Here is a 16,288-nt window from a genome sequence, read left to right on the forward strand (position 1 = left end):
GTCAGGCGGCACCCGGTGATGAATAGCCCCGCAAGCGCCGTGGCGGGCCCAGCTCCCGTTCACACGCGCCTGACTTTCACCAGCTCCAGCCCGCCAGCTGAGGCTGGGCCTGCCGAGGTGGGCTGCGGCGACCTGGAAAGAGCACCTCCCGCACCCCGGATTAGTTAAAAATGAAACAAATCCTAATGCGATCATGTCACTAATTATGCATTTAATTCAGTTATGAGGAGCTAATGGCTCCCTCAGTGACAGCTTTCACTGCTAAAAGGCAATTCATTCCTGAAACCGAGAAATCTAATTACACAAAATGCTTCGTCCTAATCCTTTCAAAGAATAATCTTATTTGTAGACATTAACATCCCAGATGCTGCTGCTGTTTGTCCATTATGACAGTGTTTGTCCTGAATAATGTATAAATAGCTCTTTCTGGACAGTTGCATGTCACTAAATCAATACAATTTGCTGCCTTCTGTTACATTAAGTCAGCCTGGGCAAGCTGGAGAAAATTAACCTTTTGTTTCCCACTCAAAAGGGCCTTTGAAATTAGAAACAAGAAAGGGTTGGAGGGCCTATGGGAATCGTGAGATCTCTTTTTTTTTAAAGCCCGCAAAAGCATTCAGCAGATCTGTAGGCTGGTGATGGATCTGTCTTCCAAAATATTGGCGACACATTGCCAGGCAGCAGGGAAGGCACAAAAGGGAAAATGGTGCCCTCCTTTCTCATCTCTTCCTTAAATGTTTCATGTTTCTTTTACCAAAGTAGCTTAATTACAGTAAACTCCCACCATGGTATTTTGTTGTCAAGGGAACAGTGCTGCTACTGAGCTGTTCCTTACCAGTTGTCTTGGCTCCCACTATGAGTAAGGTGAGTAACATCCCCACTGTGTGGCTCTCTACACAAAAAGCCCTTCAAACAGATAGAAGATCCTACAGAATAAGATGTCTTTTCCTTAAGTTGGATATAACTGAGAAGATGAGCTGAAGATCCATGTCTTCAAACAGAATTACCAAGTCACAGAATTGCTTAGGCTGGACGAAATCTTAAAGACCATCTAGATCCAACCACCCTGCCACGGGCAGGCTTGCCAACATGTAACCACTGCCAACCAGGCTGCCCAGGGTCCCAAATGTGGAGACAGATTTCCATCTTGTAGCCTATTTATTGCATGCATCATAACTGCCTTTATCTATTTCTATGTTGAAGGACCAGCTTTCCCCCAGGTCTACCTAGAAGAGTTTCAATCTTCCATAGGATATGCCAGTAGTATCTCAAGGGATGCTCTGAGGATTTATTAAATCTCATCCCCATGGAAGCCTCTAGGACTTATGGTTTGTAAATCATGAATCCAGGACCCACTGAAACCTTCCTCTCAGTCTTTGCCAGGCATCAGGAGGGTAGCTGTGCAGTGCTCAGGGTGGAGGAGAGGGCTCTGTGCAAACTCATTACCAAACTCATTCTTCAATTCAAAGTAAGCACGAAGGGTACGTACTCAATGTTCCACTATAAAGCTATTAGGAAACGAAGCTCTTGGAAAAAGTCCAGCACTAAGAAATTATGTCCAAACTCCTTGCAGAGTAGCAGTGACACCTTCAGCTCTTATTTCTCCCCGTGTGTCCATTCAGGCAGCCTAAGCGCAATGGCACTAATTCACTGCCTTCCTGAAACAGCACTGACGGAACTCGGCAAGCAGAAGATCTGGGGGCAAACTACAAAGTAACGTGCTACCCAAAAAAAGTGCAGAGAGTGAGTGAGAAGACATCAAGGTTGTCAACTGTGATTTGACATGCTGTTTGGGCTCTGAGTACCACACAGATCTTCTTGCTGTACTCCTGTGATTTTCCATAGAGATAACCAGATCTGCAGGGTCTGGGGGACATAGATACACGGTTATGTCAGGTCAGCACTTTCCACATGTATTAAATGTATTTAAAATATTCGCTGTATCCATTTGAATATTTTTAGGGGGATTAATTGTTCAAATCTAAAAAGTTTATGCCACTCTAATGGACTACTAATGGAAGAAGCTTTTTAAAAAAGCTCTGCATTGTTCTGAGCCCGGACTGTGACCCAGCCACCAGGTATAATACATACCAGTATCTATCTTACCCTGTGAAATTTAGATTGCAAATCCATTATGATAGAGTCTGTGTCTTTATGTATTGTGCACTGCTGAGCAAGCTCACAGAGCTCAATAAATAATAAATGGTAGGAACTTGACCTTGAATATTAAACGTGTTCTGAACGATTCTTTGCCTGGGATTTCAGGATCCTTTTTCCCCCAGCAGTTCTAGTGATGGAACAGAGAAGCTACCCTTACGTTCTTTCAGGGCTGGGTCTGATTCTGAGTCACAGCTGTTTCCCGTGCTGAGAAAACAAGAGGGATGGCACTGCCCACTCTAGTGGCTGGCAGGGGATGCCGACACAGGCAGCTCACTTCTGCCGACTTCATCTACAGAGCTCCCCTCTCCTATCTATGTGGCAGAAGTCCTGTGTGAGCTCACTCAGGCAGGAAACCATGTATTTCGAATCATCTTGAGAATACTATCTCCCCTTGACCATCTCAGAAGAAATTCCTGCATTAGTTGAAGGAAGACAGTGATAAAACACACAAAAACTGTCTGCTGGCCACAGTGGTTACAGTCAGTACCTGGGACCTCATTTGGAGAACAGGATATCGCAAGGTTACTAATTTATTGCTGGCAGTGAAGAGGCCACATAGAAAGGGCTTCCTTGCAGCTCTCATGATAAATAACAGTTCCTTCCCTGCTTAGTCAGGAACTAGTGCTTAGTGGCAGGTTTAGTTTTCATTTAATTAAACAAATCAGACACAGACTCTGGTTTCTGGTAAGGAAAAACCACAGAAACTGGCAGATGCAGAGTCAGGAGGGAGAGGAGGCAAATTATGATATATTTTCCGTCCCAAAGGAGTCATGGGTCTTCGGAAAAGCCTTTTCATCCCTCATCACATAGGCTGCCATGTCTTACTGCACCAACAACAGAACTGGCCAGATGGGAGAACCGTGTCCACTACTGTAGGTAAGGAATTAGAGATCCAGAACAGAGAAGAAAGCATAGGTGTGTAGGTACGTATCACATCAAGTCTGTCTCCTGATTAAAAAGGGCATTGCAATTGTATCAACAGGAACAAGAAGAAAATCCCTTGAATCACAGAATCATTAAAGTTGGAAAAGACCACTAAGTTCATTACATCCAACCATCTACCTACCACCAATAGTGCCCCCTAAATCATGTCCCTAAGTACTACATCTGCCCTTTCCTTGAATGGATGGTGACTCCATCATCTCCCTGGACAGCCTGTTTGCTGCCTTACCACTCTTTCTGAGAGGAAATGTTTCCTAATATCCAACCTGAACTTCCCCTGGTGCAACTTAAGGCTACTTCTTCTCATTCTATCGCTAGTTACACAGGAGCAGAAGCCAAACCCCACCTCACCACAACCTCCTTTCAGGTAGTTGTAGAGAGCAACAAGATCTCCCTTGAGCCTCTTCTTGCACAGACTAAACAATCCCAGTTCCCTCAGTCACTCCCTCTAAGACTTGTGCTCCAGACCCTTCACAGTTCCATTGCCCTCCTCTACAAGCCCTTTGAGTTTTCAGCCAAGGAAAGCGCTGAGCCCATCCTGTTCGAGGGGAAAACACAGACCTGTGTCCTAGCAGGGCACACGTGCCAAGGGATCACTTCAGGGATAAACAAGCCAGGGAACACAAGTTCCTGACCTTTTGCCTCAGGGATGCTGTTCTCTTGTTTCCCAAGTGAGTTCTGCCTTTACCTAGTGTTATCATCAGGCATCTGAAATGAAAAATGTGCACCACAAGGCATTGCTCAACTAAGTCCTGTTATCACAATCTGGAATAGTTTCCAAAAGGAAAATCTATCACAATGCCATTTACGAGGGAAGTGATTAACATATATATTTTTTAAATTCTAAAATACACCTATAGAAACTGGCTGGGTACCGTATACAGCATCGTCGTTTTCACTTGCATTTTCTTGTATTCTAGGTGTTTGATATTTTTTCCTTTCTGCTGTGAGATTGTTTCAGCAGTCAGTGAGAAGAAAATCACTGCAAACTCAACACTCCTCACGAGGATGGAACAAATAGCACCAGTTTCAGAGCTATCAAAAAACCACAGATCCATGTAAGAACTACCTTTAAAATTTAAATAAATGTTACCTTACCACTTACCCAAGGATCAGAGCAACAACATACTCATTTCAGCTCAGAATAACAATGTAACCTCAAGCAGCAATGAGAGGCTTTGTCCCTTGCAATGCTGTGTCGGGAGCATTGCTTGCACTGCACACTCAAAACACCAGAGGTTCCCCAGAGGTTGTTTGAGCAGCACCTGAAGAGTTAGAGGCTCAGGAAAGGCAGCATCTAGCAGGCCACCATCAGCTCTTCTCTGCACTTAGCTCACTGCAACATTTGTGCCTGCCTGAGCAGGCCTGGGTGGTCAGGCAGAAAACGCAGCTGAGCAGCAGGGCTCAGGCACCCCTCCATCACTGTCACTAAGTGAAACGGAGGACCCTTACATCATTTCATTTACTATTTCAATGATTACATAGATCATTGCCTTCTCATTGTTTCAGTGATAGATTTAATTAACTTCCAATTAATCACAGAGGGTGATATTTAATGCTCAGCCCTGCACCAAGCGCAGTGTCACAGACCAAAGAATATATTTTGAAGGCTTCAGTAATCAAGAGGTCATGGAAGATAGATGTTGCTCACCAAAAAGAGAGAGAGAAGATAAATTTGTGCGTCTGCTCTGCTCTAGCTAACTGTTTTAGGATAATCGCTTCACATCCAAATTATAACTTTCCAAAAGGTCCATCCATGCACAAAGCCAGATAAAAGGGAGGAGGCAGGGGGCAGGTAATAGGGTCATCTTAGAGACTCCTATCTGAAGGCAGCTGTAATTCCTATCTGAAGGCAGCAGCAGCAGCATTTGCAGCTGCAGTGGTTAAAGCTCAGACAAATTGGAGAAATTTCCTGTTGGATAGAACATTTTTGTTTTAACAAAAACTAAACCCAAATCAATGACAAAAAGAAGAGTTTCATCGCATCAGCAGTGATTATGTGCAGCATAAACCCTAAATCTCATCTGCTGCCTCTCTAATGGCAGGGTGTCAATGTCAGGCCATGTGCCAGTGGCCTTTTAGAAGGGTTTTCCAAGGCCTTTGTTAGAAATAAAAAAAAAAAATGCCTACAGGAACAATGTTTAACAGGACTAACTGTTTGGTCTGAAAGAAAAAACAATGGTATTGAGATGAGGCAGTAACAAGAACCCAGAGAATCTGGAAGGACCAGAAAGGAAGAGGAAACCAGTTCTGGTTTGAAGAAGCCATGGGATCTGGGACATTACCCACAAGATATGTCAAGAAGTCCCTGAGAAAGAGGAAGACACAGACAGAGAAGTTAGATGGGCTGCGGTAGCAATGCAGACAATCATTTATGCTCTGAACTTGCCCTTGCTGTGATTTTAGAATCATAGAATCACTAGGGTTAGAAAAGACCTCTAAGATCCTCAAGTCCAATCACCAGCACATCCCCACCATGCCCATAAACCACATCTCTCAATGCCACATCCACATAGCTCTGGAACTCCACCAGGGACCTACCTCTACCACCTCCCTGGGCAGCCTGTGCCAGTACCTCATCACTCTTTCTGAGAAGTTTTTCCTAATACCTAACTGGAACCTCCACTGGAGACCAGCCCTTCCTTAGATGCTCACCCATGCTGGCTTCAGGCTTCTGGCCCAAGCAGGTCCCTGCACCACTACTTTCCTCACTGCCTCCAGAGACATGCTGTCTACTGCCAGCCTCAGCACCTGTCTTTCATTTCACAAAGAGCCATGGGAGAAGAGAAATGCTCCCAAATCCCTGTGTCCAGCAAAACACCTAAACGCCTTCTGTCTGGGGCAACTGTTACATAGAGTGTAGTGTAAAAGCAAATACAGCAAGAAAGAAAGGAGCAAGTCCATGCTTAGAGAAATCTTCCCGTAAGGACTTCTCCCATGTGGGCAGTCCTGGCCAACCTGACACTGCGATAGTAAATTCAGCAATGTGCATGTGTGTGCATGTGTGAGTGGGACAGAGGCACAGCAGGAAAGCTTCTAACAAATGCAGAGTATGATTCTTCCCTTTCCTTTCCTATGGCTAATCTCTGAGTGCAAAGTAATTATCTTTCTCATGACTTTAAATCTCTCTCTCTGGTATATTCTTGCCTGTCCGACATGACTTTACAGCTCCTTCATCTGGCACACAGCTGGCATGCCTCACGGTGGATTCCTCTAAAGAGTGATTTAAAGTTGCTTTCCATCAGTGTAAAACTAATGAGCAAGAAACATCTTGACACATGGTAACTGTAAGCAACACACTTGGTCAGCTGTGCACAAGAAAGACACCCTCACTTAAGGCTTTCCAACTGTTCCTGTACAAGCACTCACAAGGCTCAAAGCCCAGGATGCTTATTTATTGGTATCTTCACTTACCCAGGTGTCTCTTTTCAGATAGACACTCCACATTTCCAATACATCTTCCCATCTGGAAGTGCTGCTTCTCCTCTCTCCCTCTGTTTCTAGAGATGCACGCTGAAACTGATGAGAGTTTTAAATGGCAGGACATGCTGACTGCTTTTAGTTTTGCAAAATTAAAAAATAATAATTAAAAAAAAAAAAGTTAAAAAAATAAATAAATCAACCTGAAGCTTTTTCTGTAGCCCTGAGCACCAGGGTATCTCAGCACCCTGTCCCAGCAGGATGAACACAGCCTGCTAACTTCACCAGTGCGATCCCGGATTCACCTCAGCTGAACTGAAACACTGTGAAATTATATCACATTTACACAGGCACACATGAGAAGAGAGTTTTGACCCCATTCAATTTATTTTCATTTCTCCCCTGTGAAACAGAGAAGCCTGAGCATAAATGAAACCTTGAGCCAGCCTTTTCTAACACAAATAACTAAAGCTAGACACCAAGCAGGTTCAGGCCTTTAAAGATAAGCATCCCCATTTACTTTACCTCCATCTAAATAACAGTTCGTTGGCATTTCAAGGATTCGGCTCACTTGAAAGCCAGCTTCATATTTAGAACCTAGATGTAATTTCGTGGTCATTTTCAAAACCATGAATGTAACTGAGGTGATACTCACTACTGGAACTCGGTATCTAGCAGCTGAGCATTTGAAACTCCATGCTTCACAACCACATTTTTCATAGCCAGAACTTAAAACATGTTGTCTATACCAAATTCTTTAAACACAAAATCATCTGTGGAGAGACAATGTCTTCCCCTATGTAAGATCACTCAGTAAATTCTTGTGGAGTCCTAAGATTCTCTAAGGCAAACGTTGCTGTCTTACTTGAATATACATAAGGCAAAGCTTGTATGATTCCAGCCAGATGTAGTTGTGGGAAACAAAACAAACACCACAGAAAGAGGCCTTTACTCACAAATGATCTAAAGATAAATGGAAGAACAACTTTTGTGCCTGAAAGTTTGTGTGCTTTTTCCAAAATATAACAGACTTCCTGGAAAGAGGATCCCAAGCCTGGAGGACCATACTCTCCAAGCAGGGCAACATGAGCAAACCAACACCAAACTCACAGGCATTTTCTTTTAAATACTGTCATTTATGAGTCCTTGGTCTACTTTATGCCTTCTTTCTTAGTACATCCTGGACCTTTATTACAAATAAATGCTTTATCTCTTTCTTGCAGATTAATACTTTACTGTTACCTTTGTTATATCAATGTATGAGGAGCTCTCTCTGGCTTTCTTTTCTCTATCTGCTCCCCAATTTCCCATTGCCAAAAACAATTCCCTGCCTCCTAGATCTGTACAGACAACTGGATCATCTTCTGCACTCCCCAACATCATGGAAAAAATGCTTGCTCTGTCTCCTGCATGAACAACAGAGCTGACTGCAGAGCACAGTGACATACTTGAACTTCTCCCACCCTGTAACATCTCAGTCTACGCCAACCGCAAGGCTCACCACAAAATTGCCAAAGAAAAGCAAACAAAAATCAGTTCCTCCCCAATCTATTCTTTCTGCCTCATTGCAGGAAGCACATCCTCAAAAGAAACTCAAGTCAGTGCTGAGCAGAAATAAGCAGGGAAAGCGAGGACAGGCATGTTAACAAATGTGTGGGCAAATACCTACACACACCATGTTGTCCAGGAGCATCACTTTATCACTGTACAGCTGACAACAGTCTAACAAGTCTGCTTTAGAGGAGTATCCTTCATTTGTCTCCTGGCCATAACCTCTCTGAAACACTGAAGGATTCAAAGGCATTTCTACTACAACCCCAAAATACTTACTATTTAAACATACCAGGATACTTTAAAAATGAAGCAGGTATAAACCTGCTTCCTAGCAAAGCAGCATTGCTGCTTGCTGGAGGACATGACTGCTAGATCATACAAACATGTAATCACAGTTCGTGTAGGACAGCACCGGTGCAGTGCTGTTTCCTGGAAGCTGAGTGTTTGCAGTTGGCCTTACTGATAGACCAGATCACGTGAGTGGCCCTTCCCAGAAGTTGTAAACAGCAGGGGAAAAACCCTGCATCCTTAAGAATATCCAGTACTGGACACCACAAAAGCTGGAATAGATGAATTGCCGCTCTGACTTAAAGCAGTTGTAAATCTTTCCAGCTGTCTACCTCTCCATTTATTTTCAGAGGTTATAAAACACCCAGGGATTGAGAAAGACATCTGTGGAGCTGAAGGCTCCTGGACTCGGGGGTTGGACTTGACGATCTCTGGAGGTCCCTTCCAACACATACGATTCTGTGACATGCATGCAGTGAGAAGAAGCACCAGAGGCCCCAGGCAGCTGGATCCCACTAACCTTGAGAGCTTAGGACTCCATCTTTTCCTCTGCAGCTACCAGAATTTGTCTCTTCTTTGGGTCAATGAAGTTAAAAGCTCAGAAAGGATGCCAGGAAGAGAAGAATGAGACAAGAAAGGAAGGATTTGATCCTTTAAGAAAAGACCAAATCATATATACCTGCAGTGCTGGGAAACTATTTTGAAAACAAAGAGATGACTGACATCCATTTTCAGCCCATCCAAGGTGTCCCTTTGGTCCCTGCCCCTCGTGGTGACTCAAGGTTACTCCACTTGCAATGTTCATTGTTGTATCCATGAGTACATATTAATATGCCTCCAGAATATTGAGATGGAGCTTTTCAACATCCCTATCACCTTACATTAAATTTCCTACAGTCTTAATAAGGCGCAATTTTGCTTGACTGCACCTTGCATCTCTACTGAATTAAGACCTCTTACACTGGTGCACTCATTGTCACAAAAAATTAAATATATTTCTATACATTTATGTGGCCACCCTCCCTTGCAAATAACAAACAAGAGGGCATCTGTTGGAGTGTCTTGATGGATTTCAATCTTGCAACCTCTGCGTCTCTGCCTCTGACTGCATCAGCTTATTTGGCCTAATTAACCTGAGTTTTCCTTGCTCAACAGAAATCATCCCCATGAAAAAGACATAGCTTGCAGATTCTGGGAAGGGTTTTTCTGTTTTGAAATATGAATGAGAACATGCTCCAGGCCATCTGGCGCTGCCCTTAGTAAATTCCAAAATGGATTTATTACAAATTAAAAAGGAATTTTGGAAGTACATATTTTTCAGATCATTCTAGTGTCTACACACAGCTTGAGAATGCAGAAGTGTGGTGACATGCAGTCAATATTCGAACAAAGGTTCCCCCCAAAAATCTTTTTCCACTTCTAATGATTAACCCTAAGGGCTGGGCTATTGGTGTCTGCCTGTAGCAGCAGATATCATGGCTTCTCAAAGACAGACTTGTTCTCACATTGAAATAAGCATCACAAATAACTGATGTCTAGAAATCATTTGTCATTTTTCAGGGAGGAATAGGTGTAGGCAAGAAAGAAGTCAGCAGGACCCACTTGCACAACTCAAAAAAAATGGGTTTTCATCCTAGCTGGGTCCCCCTCGCACCATCAGGCAATGCATTGCAGAGAACAGAGACCTCATTTACCACTGTCCAAAGCAACTGCAGACCTGGAAGCTGCATACAAAACACGTGCAACACTCAAGATAATACAGTTGTTGTAAAGGCAGGAATTAGCCTGAGCATCATGAACATTAATGCAATTGCACTGCTAATGAGACCTGAGCAAGTAAGTCCATATGGTGATGTACCAAACTACTTGGAGAGGTTCAGCAGCACACATCACTGTGTGACACAGCTATCCCTCATGGGATGCTCCCGGGACATTTCTTTCCTATACCTGTTTGTCAGAAATCTGCTTATTCCATATAACCTGCCAGTCTGGCAGCAGGCACTGGGAGTTATCACTCAGTTCAACAACAAGTGCGTTTCTTTGCTTGTGTGTTGTCAGGAGCAGAATTAGGCCTTTTAAGCATAAAGGGGAGAAATAAGATGATGGAAGAATGACCCTCCTAGACTCTGGTGCTGCAGGAGCAAGAGCTTTAAACTGGCAATTTTAAAAGCATAGCTCTGTTAAATAAATAATCCAAGAAATTGGGAAAGCTGATTTTCTAGTCAAAGAACAAACTCATTTCTGAGTAGTTTCATTCACTTGGGAATAGTGCATATTTAATAGGAAAGAAATACCTACCAAAGCCCACATGCAAGATTTACATTCAACTGAATGAAAAGGAATACTGAAAAGAATTGCTACATTTCGGTGGAAATCTTCAGCTTTCAGTATTTGTGAATTTAGGAGCCCTTCAATTTTCAAAGAGCTTTCAGTGAGGCACGGCTATCCACTAAAAAAAAAAGAAAAAGAAAAAGAAAAAGAAAACTTGCTGAAAAAAAATTAATTTCCAGTGGTTCTGTTCTATTCCCTCAGGTCTTTAAAAATCTCAGATTGAAATGGATGAATATGCAAGTGCCACTTATTGACGGCCTCCCACAAGCAGTGAAATCCTTTGAAATCATTGTGGAGGTAATTGTAAAAGAAGTTATATGCATAAAATTACTTCTCTGGTGCAATACGGATCATAAATCAGTTCACAATCAATCTATCCACAACTATTTCAATCTAGAAGATTTAAAAATATGTATCTATACATAAATACCTGAAGTTGAATGATTAGTAACGTAGGGACATGCGATTGGAAAATGATTTCTCTCATAATGTGATGCTGCACAAAGGAGCTGTAGAATATTTTCATTCTCATTGGATTTAACACAGCAACTTGCTGGCTGATGGGTTTTGTATTACCTAATTAAACCAACACGGTGAAAATGTTAGGCCAACCCTAGCCACAGCGGTGATTGGGCTTGATTACAGGTGTAACAAAATATTCTTTTATTTTTCCCTTACAGCTCTTGAAAGTCAAGCAGTCACCTGTGCAGAAGCAAAGGGCTCTCAGTGCTTTGCCTAGTCATTCAGTGTCACACCTTAAGTGGTTTTAAAGAGCTGGCTCACAGGTGGGAGAAAGGGAAGAGAAGGCATCAGCTACGGATCAATCAGACCACTGGTGACAGAGAGAAAGCTGTGTTTCTGAATAGCTGGCATGCTACACATCATCAACAGCACTTGAGTGGGGTTGAAGCCACAGAGTAATAGGGGTTGAAAGGTACCTCAGGAGGTCCCCAAACCCAACCTCCTCTTAGAGCAGTTTCCTACATCAGGTCCCACAGAAAAGTGTCCAGGTGAGTCCTGAGTACCTCCAGAGAAGGAGACTCCATGACCTCACTGGGCAGCTGTCCCAGTGCTCTGTCACCCTCACAGGAAAGTTCTTCCTCATGTTCGTATGGAATTCCTGTGTTGCAGTCTGTGCCCGCTGCCCCCATCGCTGCACACCACAGAAAAGAGCCTGGAAACACACACTTGATTCCCACCCTTTAGGTAGTGATAAGCACTGATTAGATCCACTTGTCAGCCTTCTCTTCTCCAGGCTGAACAGCCCCAGCTTTCAGCCTTTCCCCATGCAGGAGATGCTCCAGGCCCCAATCATGCTTGTCGCCCTCTGCTGGACTCTCTCAAGGAGATCCTTGTATTTTTTGAACTGGGGAGCCCAGAACTGTACACAGTATTCCAGATATGTCCTCACCAGGGCACTTCCCATAAAAAACGAACCCCATAAAAATACAAAACTCTGATGTGCTCTGTTGAACAGATCCTATACAACAAAATACAATGATTATTGGAACAGGCTGCACAGGGAGGTGGTGGAGTCCCCATCCCCAGAGGTTTTCTAAGAAGGGTAGATATGGCTCTGAGGGATGTGGTCAGTGGGCATGGGTTGATGGTAGCAGTTGATGACCTTGGAGGTCTTTCCAACCTTAACAATTTGGTTCTATGATTTTTTTAGAAGTTCACAAAAAGGATTGGTAGGGTTGGCTGAGATGAAATATGGAGCACTTACGTCCACTAAGGTCCACACCCAAGTTTTACTTCCTCCTAAGGAAAAGCCTTGCAGCAAAGCCCTAGATCAATTGCTTCACTTTTAAAGTAGGAAAATACTTCAAAATGTGAAATAAATACATTCAACAGACTCTGAGCTTTACAGAAAAAAAGACTCTGCAAAAGGATATTTCCAAAGGACAACACAAGCAGATTCTGACTGTGTTCACATACTTAGAATAACAGTAGGTGAAATACATTATTAGTGACTGTTGATGTTGACTTTTACATTTTCCAGGGGTAAGGTTTATGACTAATGAGTCCCATAGTAGCCCCATGTTACAAGAAATAACACCATTATAATATCAAAGCAGTAACCAGAGCACAGAGCAGACTGCAATACAAAGCTGAAGTGGAATTGTGCTTACACTGTGGGTTTTTTCCCTTCTGCTTTAAAGAGATTAGTTTTTAAATTAAAAATGAAGATGGTTGCTTTTCACCTCAAAAGCGATTTGGAAAATTGCCTCTAAACTACCTACATTTCCCTGGCTCCTATACAGAATAAGACGACGCTGTTTCTCTTTGTTTCTCAAAGCATCCTCCTGCACTGGCAAACAGATGCTGTGCACCAGAGCAGCCGTGGTCTATGAAGCACCGGAGGTCAGATTGTGTCCGTGCTCCAAGTCAGTGACAGGATTTTGTTCCTTGGGCTCCCTGACCTCTACATTTAGGAATGGACACAGTCTTTCTGTGCAGAAACAGATGGTTCTTGCTTCTGGCTTCTCAAAACACAGGACCTCAGCTTTTACAATAAATTTGGTGGGAGGCAATGACCACTTGGAGCAAGCATTAAGGGATCCTACCACAATTTCTTTTTGTTTGTGGGCGCTTTTTTGTTATTGTTAGGACAAAGAAAACAAACATCAATTTTGCTATGATCCCGTTCTGGAAGCTGAAGTGGTTTTGAACATTAAGCATGATATGGGTAAAGCTGTTTAACAGAAAAGCCTTTTTCCATCTCATTGCATTCACTGTTAAAAAGGCAAAAAACAAAGCCATGTAAACTGAAAGTTTTCATTGATTATGTAACACCGCTGATACTGGGATAAAACACCAACAGGAATGAGCGCTTCTTTTAATTTTTTTCCACTGTTATCAACACGATCTTCACACTGGAAAGCTGAAAAGGGTCATAAGTAGCTGTGTGCTCTGTGTACGTATCTTGCTGATCTCATAGGTCTGTTCAAAATAGAACTCATGCTCACAACTGACATAGCTCTGACACTAGATCTCAGTAACACAGAATCTCTCAGAGGCACTGCAGCATATCCACAGAAATAAAATACACACATGGCATCCAGCAAAACCTCTAACCCAACTAGATGCTTCCCAATGCCTTTGCTCCATCACCTGGCTGACACTCATTGCTTTACACATGCAGCTCCTCAGAACACAGTTTTCCTTCCTTAGCTAACTTGACCATGGCTCAGCTGAACAAATAAGTTGTTTCAGTTCACTATTTTTATCTTGGGTTCATATCCACATATCCACACCCAGAGATCACTTCTTCCCATCTCATCTTGCTGCAGTGCTTTCCCAGCTTCTCCCTACAGCAGGGCAGAGGGAGCTCTGAACATCCTGTCCCAGCCTTTCCCAGGGACTGCCCTGCTTTCCTACTTCTAAGAGAGAAAGGCAGGAAAATACACCCAGCTGAAGTTCTCAAAGTTTGTACACTAAAACACAACTTGGCTCCTTCACATGATTTTCCTTTATCCCAACTCAGAGACTACCAATGAACATCACAATTCTTTAGAAGGAGGCTGTAATTGCTGCTTAAATTGCTAGCATACACAACAGGATCAGATCAGACACCTCTGACAAAGTCAATCAGCTGCTGCCCCTTTGCAGCATGTCCTTCTCACAGCATTATCTCCTCAGCACATATTAAGATGCGGCTACACACACCTACAAGCTCTACATGATCTTTGATTTTAAAATACTGCTGTCTTAGCTATGAAAATAGTGAGAACAAGGGCATTCTACTAAATTTCTACCTCTCATCAGCTGACTCTTCTCCACAGCATTTCTCCTTCTCATGCACACACTCAGGGCTCATTTCTCTGTTGACAGGAGGAAACGGAGCATTGCTGAGCTTGTTTCACCACTGCAAAAGAAGCTGTCATTTCCAACAGCTGCTAACACTGCAAGCAAATTAACAAGACAAATTAACCAAAACACCAGGTGTGATTCATCTACCAGTCCACATGATTGACATGTATCTCCACCCACCTACTGTTACCTTAATGAAGATGCCATAAAAACTCCTAGTTACCTCAATGAAGATGCAATAAAAAAATCCTAGTTACTTAAAAGTCAGTAATTAGTATGGTTTAAGTACGTATAAACTCCAAAGCTGTCAGGCCATGCACCCAGTGGGGTGGCTATTAACGAAATGAAAGAGGGAAGGCCTAGAATGCAAATCAGAAGCTGTGTGAGCTGAATAATTTCACTTTTGTGAGCAGCCTGATAGATGTCCCATCGGTAAGGGAGCCTGCTCCTCTCTCCTTGTGCCCACCACTCCAGAAGTGCTGCATTACAGCACACCTTTGGCAGCTACCCACCAGGCAACGCAGAGGGACTGGCCCAAAAACTAGGTGGACAAGTGATGTATTTGGAGTGTTAAGGCTTGTATCACTGCTCAATTTGCAGACAAAAATTTAGATTGAAAGCATCTACCAGTAATCTGCTGGTATACATCTAGCCAGGAGTGCTGGTGCTTATCTGAGGAACAGCCATCACCTCTCTAGGAGATTTCAGTAAGAAACTGCATTTTCATTGGTAGAACTGCTGGGGAAAGCAACTCCCTTTTAGCTTGCAAAAAAAATCCCCACATTCAAATTGTTCCTGTTTCTTTTCAGTGCAAAATTACTTTTCGCTTTTCACTGGCCTAATGGGGACTCATGGAATAAAACCCTTTCTGTGACCCTGCCCTGTTGTGATCTAGTGTGATAACTACACCATGGGGACTGCTGAAAGTGGCAGATTAAATTGCATGGAAGAACTTTTTCCCTATGATTGAGTATAAGGAAAAAATTCTTCTCAGAAAGATGGTGGTGATGTGGCACTGAGGGACCTGGTTAGTGAGCGTGATGAGGACAGGCTGGGGTGGCACTTGGTGATCCTAGATGTCTCTTCCAACCTTAATGATTCTATGATTGTTATGCCACAATAGGTTATCTAATAGCTGTGGAGAATTTCAGCTCATTAACTAGATGGTGTGGTATTAATGTAGTCTGAGCATTGCACTTATTTACTCCACCAGACAGTCTGATATAAAAATCAAACACACACCAGATCTGGGACTATGACAAGCTTGAGATAACAGATCAACTTGTAAGTATCAGCTAATATTCTGGAGAATAGCAAAGTTCTGCCTTTGTACGTACCAAGGGTAGTGGCTGCTTTAATGTAAATTGTAAACTTAACTGCAAATTCCAAGCAGCTGATCCAAAACAGCAATCAAAAGTAAATCTCCATAGCAGAATAATTCCAAGCTTTTGAAATGCAGATCGTCATCTAAATTATTTGGCTGAGTTCATTCTTTTGTCTTCACTACAGAAGCCAGTACCTCAGAAGAGTTACCTCTTGAAAGAGATCAAAATGTGGTTCGTTGCCAAGTCAGGGTATTTGTTTTGAGGGTTCTGGGTTTTCTTGATCATTTGTGCTGTTTCTGTTGTGGGTTGGGTTTTTTTTGGTTGTTGTTTGTTTGTTTGTTTTTTAACATGACTAATATGGAACCACAAAGACCTTGCAGAATAAACAAAAGAAATGTTAGGGGGTTTTTCTTTAGTAGAAAATTTCCTAGTGATGATTAGCAGGCTAGGGAATT

At 42.8% G+C, this 16,288-nt stretch overlaps 1 long non-coding RNA gene across 1 annotated transcript; it reads right to left on the reverse strand.

Annotated features, from left to right (window-relative positions):
• Nucleotides 1-1,495: 1,495 nt before the first annotated feature.
• On the reverse strand, nucleotides 1,496-14,574 carry LOC140252282 (uncharacterized). Its single transcript, XR_011903602.1, has 3 exons — nucleotides 14,454-14,574; nucleotides 6,517-6,621; nucleotides 1,496-1,866 (listed from the first exon to the last, which is right to left on the reverse strand). It is a non-coding gene; the product is annotated as an uncharacterized lncRNA (long non-coding RNA).
• Nucleotides 14,575-16,288: the final 1,714 nt, after the last annotated feature.

This window comes from Excalfactoria chinensis, chromosome 4 (genome assembly GCF_039878825.1).
Source record: "Excalfactoria chinensis isolate bCotChi1 chromosome 4, bCotChi1.hap2, whole genome shotgun sequence".
In the NCBI taxonomy this organism is placed as follows: domain Eukaryota; kingdom Metazoa; phylum Chordata; class Aves; order Galliformes; family Phasianidae; genus Excalfactoria; species Excalfactoria chinensis.